The sequence below is a fragment of the Phocoena phocoena genome, chromosome 2 (assembly GCF_963924675.1).
Source record: "Phocoena phocoena chromosome 2, mPhoPho1.1, whole genome shotgun sequence".
Taxonomy (NCBI): Eukaryota; Metazoa; Chordata; class Mammalia; order Artiodactyla; family Phocoenidae; genus Phocoena; species Phocoena phocoena.
The window spans coordinates 73,250,601-73,259,671 of NC_089220.1; positions in this window are offsets into that span (position 1 = coordinate 73,250,601).

The following is a 9,071-nucleotide window of genomic DNA, read 5'->3' on the forward strand; positions in this document are numbered from 1 at the left end:
AGGAAATACCAATGTGAATCTGTGGTTTTCAAAAGAAATAACTTTTTCAAATTTTGTCACTAAAGCAGCATAGAAACAACATCAGGAAAAAATCTGATATGCATTTGTTCTTAGCACCTGAAGCTTTGCCTCAAATATTATTCTCCTTTAAAAGGACTCAAGGCCCCTTGGAGAATAGCTCCATGTCATAAATAACTCTAGGCCTGGAACCTATTGGTGAAGACAAGAAGCAAAGGTGCTTTCTTAAATGTAGGGTAGAGCTGAGAAGGCAAAGGAACCAATTTTAATAGGCTTCCACAACTTGACATTCTGTGACAATTTGAAAATCAAAAGGAAAATAATATTGTTAATTGGAACAAGGTGAATTTTTAAAATCCACAACTCTGTTGTGATTTTCAAAAAGGAAGAAGTAACTATACAACGTACAAAAATGTAGTTAGTATTCTGAGCGAAGAAGTATGACTGTAATAGGATATTTTTAGTTAATTTTGATAAGTAGAAGAGTATAAGTAGAGCAGATATTATATCTATTCATAAGGTGCATTTATTTTTCTTTATCTGCATAAGTAGGGAGGGGTGGATCCAGAGAGCTCTCAGTAATTCCAGAAAACGTTGGAACTGTACCAAAAATGAAAGAGACTGATTGGCACCATCTGGTCATATATTACAACTAGGAAGAAAGAAGCTCCAACAGTGTGTTACGTGAACATGAATTAGGCAAACGTCCAAAAGATAACTGCTCAAACATGATCCTTCATTTCTTGGGAAAGGGGGCCTCTATACTACCCTACTAATTATAATGAGATTACAGGAACAGTAAAACCCAAAATAATAATGGCTTAAACAAGATGGCAGATTATTTCTGTCTCACATAGAAGAATCTGCAAATAAAGACTGCAGGGTTGGATAGCAGTTTTATGATCGCCACAGCCCAGTTTTCTTTCTTGCTGTTCTACCACCTTTAGCATATCACCTCCTGACCCAAGATAGCTCCTTGAGCTCCAGCCATTACGTCACTCTTACAGTCCCAGGAAGGAGGAAGGAAGGGCACACCCATTTCCTTTTAAAGAAGCTTTCTGAGAGGCACCTCCAACAGTTCTGTTTGCATCTCATTGGCTAGAATTTAGTCATATCTAGCCACACCAGGCAACGGAGAGAGGCTAGGAAATAGAGTCTTTATTCCAGGCAGCTATGCCCAGCTAAAAGTCAGGAGTTATATAATAAGGAAGAAGAGGAGACTGGATAAAGTTATTGTATTAGTTTTTCTATTGCTGTGTAATAATTACCACAAAGTAGTGTCTTAACACAACTTTGACCTATTTATTATCTCACAGTTTCTGTAGGTCTGAAGTCCAGCAGAGCATGACTGGATTCTCTCCTCAGGGTTTCATTAGGTCAAAAGAAAGGTGTAGGAAGGGCTGCCTTCCTTACTGAAGTAGAAGAATCCACTCCCAAGCTCATTCAGAATTCAGTTCCTTATGGTTGTAGGACTGAGGTTCCTTGCCATCAATCTCCGGGCCAAAAACATCAGGCCAAGTCCTTCTCACAGTTTGAACCTCTCTGACCTACCCTTCTGTCACGTCTCTGACCTTAAAAATTCTCTGATTTTAAGAGTTCTTGTGATTAGATTGGGCCCACACAGATAATCCAGGATAAGCTCTCTATTTTAGGGTCTATAACTTTAATTACGTAGAAAATGTCCCTTTACAGTTAAACATAAGAGGTTTGGGCATGGACATCTCTGGGACATCTGCATATCATAGTCATTAAACTTAAAGATGACATCGTTTAAAGAAAAGGCATCCAGTTACAATACACTAAACCATGGGAAAAGTGTGGACTTGAAAATTTCCAGTGATATATAAGGTAAGCACTGGCTCAGATTTTCATCATCTTAGAAGGTAAAGTATTTCCCAGGTCCCAACCAAGAATTCATTGATTAATAATTCAAAACTTCATCTGCACTGAGATAATATTCTTCTTTTGGATATCCAAATTCAAAAATTGGTCTGAACTGAGACAGTGTCCTTCTCTTGGGTCTACAAACCCATTTTTATAATGAGTATAAGAGTAGGTGTAAAAAATTTTATAATCCTTGTAAGATGTGTGTGCTTTACCAAAATGCTTGATGCTTTTAGAGAAGCTGACATATTATACTGATGATTTGATTGAAATGTACAGGAAGATTTAAGTTTGCAATCAATGTTTAAATAATTTGATTTGTAAAATGTGTAGATTTTGACTTGGTTATATAGTGTTTAAATGTTGAGACAATTTTTTGCTTAAGTAGATTTATGAAGTAAATAAATTAAACAATAAATAAAGCACAGATGGTGGCTAGTGTTCCTCTCCAGGCACAAAAATCTCCTAGGACTCTAAGGATCCTAAGAATAGAATCCAACTGTCTGCCTTCCCTACACCCACGCCCTGGCAGCTGATTGCTACAGAGAAAAGTCCTGCTGAAGGATATTCTGTGTATCTAAATCCATGGTCTCCAGCCACCCCTGGAGCAATTCTCCAAGCAATTCTGTGGTTTCCTTTGTCAGTTTCTTTCCTCATCTTCCCCTGAATCCAACTGAAGGCTTCTGTTCTCTCCTTAAAACTTTTACTCCTCCAACTGCCCCCGCTGCCAGCAGCAGACTCTTCACCTTCTACTTCACTGAGAAAGCAGAAACCCCAGGAGGAACCCTTCCCACCAGCGCATCCGAAAACTCACCTTCCTTCTCATCTCTCCTTCCTGTCTGGCTCAGTAGAAGTCGTTTCCTTCTTTCTGTCAAGGCGGCTATCTTCATCCACCAGTCTTGGATTCCATTTCCTGGAAACATACTCTTTTCTTTTCCTCTCCTCCCTCCTGTGTGTTCAGTGTCTCCCTCCCTACTCACTCCTTCTGTTTAGCAGTTAAATAGACTCAGGTCTCTTAAGTCTAAAACAAAAAACAGATGGATATGGAAACAGTGGTAGATATATGGTTACCCTCAGCTTTATATGCTAGTTAGCGTCACCTCTCCTCCCCTTTAGAGCCAAATATCTATGCTTACCAGTTGCTCACCCCTTAAGTCAACTGCAGCCTCTGCTACTCCACCTAAACTGCCCTCGAGCTAATCACTCACAACTTCTTCGTCACTAATGTCACTATCATCTAGTCCTCTGTCACTCAGGCTCTCCCTAACATTTGACCTTGTTGGCCACACCCTCCTTCTAGAAGCGCTCCCTGCCCTCATTTCCCTGACTGTGCCTGCTCTGGGCTCTGCTTCCACCTGTCTGCTGAGGCCACTTTCTTTTTCAGCCTCCTGTACCTCTGCCCATCTCCTAAATGTCAGTTTCCCTCAAGGTTCTGCCCTAGGATTCCTTTCATCCTGACACACTCTCAAAAGCCTGAATCTCCATCCATATGCTGACAACTTCCACATTTTTTATCTCTATCCAGGACCTCCCTCCCAAATATCAGATTCCTACTTTGCCTAGCCCACCTTAAAGTCAACCTGCTAAAATTAGAGTCTTTCCTCCCGAAATCTGTTTTCTCCCTCATTCTCTGTGTCTAAAAATGGAACGTCCCTGTTGCCCTAACCAAACACCAGCCATGTTCCTCGATTCCTCCCTCTCCCATAACCCCCATAAATCAGTTCCATCCATTGTTTTCCATCCATCTGGCTACCAATATCTCAGAGTTCTACGAAAGCTTCTTAATTGGCCCCTTGGCCTCCAGTTTTGCTTCTCTGAGTCCATTCTCCACACAGGGGTTGCCAGAGTGGCAACTTCACTGCCTAAAGCCCTTTAGGGTATTGTGGGGAAGGCAGAGGGTCTAGGATTAAATCGGTATTGCTTAACGTGGTTTTTTTTTTTAGGTCCTTTGCAGTCCAGCTGCTGCGATCTCCCCTGATTCATTTTTCACCATCTATGGGAAAATGAAAACTTACAAAATAGCACTATTTATTAGCTGAGGGAAAATGGCACCCCCTTGTGTGTTGCGGGACCCATAGCTGGTGTATTAAATTAAGGATATACAGATTATGATCTGCTGAATGCGGAAGCACAGGCCACCACATGGGGTCAGGAGGTAGCCCCCTCGGTTCCCCATCTGGGGAAGTAAGAACCCTGTCGTCATTTTGATTGAAGGTGTAGTACACTCACACAAAGGAAGTAAAGTTTAAAGATTTATTACTTACAGACCCCAGAAACCAGGAGGGGGGAAAGGGAAGCAGTGAGCCAGGAGAAGGGCAGTCCTCTGTCCCAGTTCACGTGTGAGCGGGATAGCAAGAACCTATTATGTGTAAGGTAGTTGGGGTGCAGGTCACTAACTTTACCCGGACTCAACTATAAGTGGTCATTTCAAAGGGTGCCCCAGGAAAAGCAAGTGAGAATTTGGGGCAGGAGTCCTAAACTCAGGTCCTTATCTAAATGTCCAGACTCTGGGTGTAAGCAGGGCCATTATACTGTAAAATGCCTAAGCGGCAACTCAAAATAGAGATTTTCTCATTATAGCTCAGAAAACGAGGGCATGGCATTCGCGTCAAAATTTACCAGGGCCAACAGAATTGTTCTTGGACCCAACTGAGGTAAACCAGGCTCTGTTTTAGTTTGTAAATCATCTTAATCTGGACCAAACTGAAATGGAGAAATCTTAATATACAGTATACTAATGTATATTAATATCATACATTAATAAAGGATAGAGGCCATAGATTAGTGGGGAGAAAGTAACTCTAGCAACAAAGTGAATATACTTGCATGAGAAGGAGTGAGCATAGCGGTGAAGGTGGTGGGCACTGGAGCCTCTCACTTAGTAGCTGCACATGACCTTCAGCAAATAACTCAAACTCCCCCTGCCTCATTTTCTTCCTCTAGACAATGAAGAGAAACATGGTATATATCCCACAGCGTTGGAAAGCACAGAGCAAGTACCCACTATATGTAAGTTACTGTTACCATATGAATTAGGAAACAAGTTAAAACTGGTACATGTCCCAAGGATTCTTGGACAATCTTTAAAACGTGGGTAGGTCTTTAATCCATTTTGAGTTTATTTTTGTGTATGGTGCTAGGAAGTGTTCTAATTTCATTCTTTTACATGCAGCTGTCCAGTTTTCCCAGCACCACTATTGAAGAGGCTGTCTTTTCTCCACTGTATACTCTTGCCTCCATTATCAAAGATAAAGTGACCATATGTGCATGGGTTTATCTCTGGGCTTTCTATCCTGTTTCATTGATCTATATTTCTGTGTCAGTACCATACTGTCTTGATTACTGTAGCTTGGTAGTATAGTCTGAAGTCCAGGAGCCTGATTCCACCAGCTCCGTTTTTCTTTCTCAAGATTGCTTTGTCTCTTCGGGGTCTTTTGTGTTTCCATACAAATTGTACAATTTTTTGTTCTAGTTCTGTGAAAAATGCCAGTGGTAGTTTGATAGGGATTGCACTGAATCTGTAGATTGCTTTGGGTAGTATAGTCATTTTCACAATGTTGATTCTTCCAACCCAAGAACATGGTATATCTCTCCATCTGTTTGTATCACCTCTAACTTGAGGACGCGGGGAGGGGGAAGGGTAACCTGGGACGAAGTGAGAGAGTAACATGAACATATATACACTACCAAATGTAAACTAGCTCGTGGGAAGCAGCTGCATAGCACAGGGAGATCAGCTCGGTGTTTTGCAACCACCTAGAGTGGTGAGATAGGGAGGGTGGGAGGGATACACAAGAGGGAGGGGATATGGGGATATATATGTATGCATATAGCTGATTCACTTTGTTATACAGCAGTAACTAATATAACACTGCAAAGCAATTGTACTCCGATAAAGATGTTAAAAAAAAAAGTGAGTAGGATTTTTGTTTTGTTTTATTGTAGCCATTTACCTGTTATAATGCTGCTTTCTTTCAAGTGTGTTCACTTCGACCCAGAAACACAAGGACATCATAAACGGTCCCTAGGAAAACATGACATAGCAAAGCTTAGGGGGTCCCCATCTCACCAGATAGTTAATGTACATTTTTAAAAATTTTTTTATTTGAGTGTAGTTGATTTACAAGATTGTGTTAGTAGTTTATGTACTTTTTAATGTGAGAATGAGATCCACTGCAGGACGTTCTTTATATAATATTTTTGCTTATGTCCGGGACTGTCTGCCTACTGGTGACTTTATAATTTCTCTGTCAGAGACTTGGGAAGCTCACCTGCCAGTGCCCCAAATGAGAAGGGGAAATCGTGATGGTATAAAGGAGAGAAGCAGTGACTAGTAGGCTGCACTGCCCATGGTGCTCAACTGTGGACACATCTTTATTCACTCCGCTAAAAATATGTCAAATCAGACCTTGTAAATTGTTCAGCCGTGAAGAAGAGAAATCTCACCAACAGAGGCTCAGAAGCCAATGTGGATAAATTCTGAGTATTGCTTAAAGTTCTCTTGAGTAGAAAGTAGAGGTTTTGCTAAGCCACCTTCCTGATCAATCTTTCACTTAGGAGTTCCGAACCTTTCACTTGCTGCCCTGTCCTAAGAGCGTGTGCATTGCTTTCAGTGAAGGGGGTCAGGAAGACAGACCTCGCTGGACTGCATGTGAGCGGAGGCTTCAGACCCCTGTGCTGTGGGCTCCTATGCTGTGTTCCTTCCCTTACCACCCTGCACTGTATTTGCTTGTTGAATTGCCTCCCTCACCTAACAGTGGGCCCCAGAGGGGCACCATGCCATTCCCATTACCTGCCATCCACTCCACACTAGACAGGGCCTGGCACACAGTAGGCGCTCTATAAATACTAAGTGACCATGTGCACGTGAGCCAGGGAGTTCTCAGGAAGGACAGTTCCTTCCCGCCACTCCATCCCCCTGCCAGTGCTGAACAGACATTCCGTCAGGTGAGAAAACAGCAAGAAGCAGACACCCGAAGTCTGGAAGCTTGGCCAGGGTTAGGAAGGTTTCTGAGCCTAGGGGGCAATAACAGCAAGCACTCCAGGGGCAGGAAGAAAAGAAACGTTAGCTAGTATGTGATTGTCTTTATCGGTTCGGGCTGCTGTAACAAAAACCCCATAGATTGGGTGGCTTAAACAACAGAAACTTAGTTCCGGAGGCTGGGCATTCAAGATCAAGGTACCAGCAAATCAAGTGTCTGTTAAGAGCCCACTTCCTCACTTGCAGATGGCCATCTTCTCATTGTACCCTCAAGTGGTGGAGAGAGAGGCAGCTCTAGTTTCTTTCTCTTATAAGGACACTAATCTCATCTTAGATGCTCCACCCTCACGACCTTATCTAAACCTGATTAACCCCCCCAAAGCCCCACCTCCTAATACCCTAATACCCACTAGGGGGTAGGGTTTCAACATATGAATTTGGAAGGACACAAACGTGCCGTCCATCACAGTGATGAAGGCTTACTCCATACCCGGCACCACAGTAGCCTCTTGGCGCGATTATTTCATAAGATCCTTGCACCATCCATAATTTAGGAATTGTTACCCTGCACCTGATAGGTGGGGAGACCAAGGCCCCAGGAAAAGGCTTCATAGGGAGCAGCCATGGATTCAGTATTCAAACCTAGTTCTATTGTGTTTCCGATACAGCCAAGCTGGTCCAGCACTGATGCCATTCTTACACCAGCCTTCATTCATCTTCATTCCCTCCCTGCCCACTTCTAAGGCGTGAACGGAAAGAGCACTAGCATGGAAGCCCTCAGCCTGGGCTCTCCTCACAGTCCTGCCATGAACCAGTAGGGAGAGAGAGGTTGAGCTGTATCACTACCTGGGCGCTGGTCTCCTCGGTAAAATAAGAGCTCAGGGGCTTCCCTGGTGGCGCAGTGGTTGAGAGTCCGCCTGCCGATGCGGGGGACGCGGGTTCGTGCCCTGGTCCGGGAAGATCCCACATGCCACGGAGCGGCTGGGCCCATGAGCCATGGCCGCTGAGCCGGCGCGTCCGGAGCCTGTGCTCCGCAACGGGAGAGGCCACAACAGTGAGAGGCCCGCGTACCGCAAAAAAATAATAATAAATAAGAGCTCAGGTCAGATGTACTTGGAAAGTTACTATCCAGGCTGCCAAATCTGCAAGTCTGCCTGGAAAACATGCAGCACCCATGCCCCACAACTGCCTCCCACCCTCCTCATAATTGAGGCTACAGCTAAAAGAAAAAAAAAAATTTTTTTAACTGGATATTAGCTCCATTTTGATCCATTTATTGACAAATCAAATGGGGGAGAAAAGGTCACCAAAAGGGGTATAAGGTCATAAATGTGGTTAACGGGGAATGGATACAGCACTGAGGAGGAAGAATGAGTTGAACAGACCATCAGAGGGAGGAAGAGGAAAGAGGTATCTGCTAAAAACCCCACACTCACCTTTCAATTTGTCAGCTGTCACCCAATCATTCTTTCCTGGACAGAATTAACAGCTAGAAATGGTTTGAGGGCAACACCTAAGTGGTTTATCTGCAAGATCTGGGAGATGAGCTGGAGGGAAGATGGGTATAAGATTTTGAGACCTTCTCTCACTTGAACCCCATCTGTGGTGAACAGAGAATCAGGAAGCTTAATCCTGGTCCCAGCTCAGCCGCCAACTATCTCTGTGACTTCGGGCAAGTCACTTGCCCTCTCTGGGCCTCTTTCCTCGGCTGTAAAACAAGCTAATTGGACTCAGTGGCAGGCTCTACTCTGGCTCTAGCAATGTCAAGCGTTTTCGCAACTGGAGCTAGGCCAGGAGACTGGCTCAGTTTTGGAGAAATAAAACTACTTAGAGGCCCAGCCAGAGTGACCCAGTGCTGGTCTCCACCTGGACCCCCCTCTGTCGGCGGCAGCAGCCATTCGGAGGGAGAGTGAAGGCTCACACCTGTGAGAAACGCACTCTTGTAGCGAGAGATCTTTGCAGAGCGGCTCTGGGGGAGGCCGGGATTCTCTCTACCCAGAAGGCAGGGTCCAGGGGACTAGGGTGGGGTCTGGGGAATCCAAACAGAGCAGTCGTACACTATGTAGGGTCTGGGGATGCAGGGTACGGTGGCAGTGAGAGGAGCGGGCTGCGGGGTGGGATTGGGAGGTAGAGTCACGCCAGCACCTCACCCTGTGCCAGACCGCTCATTTCAGTCACCCTCCCCCTG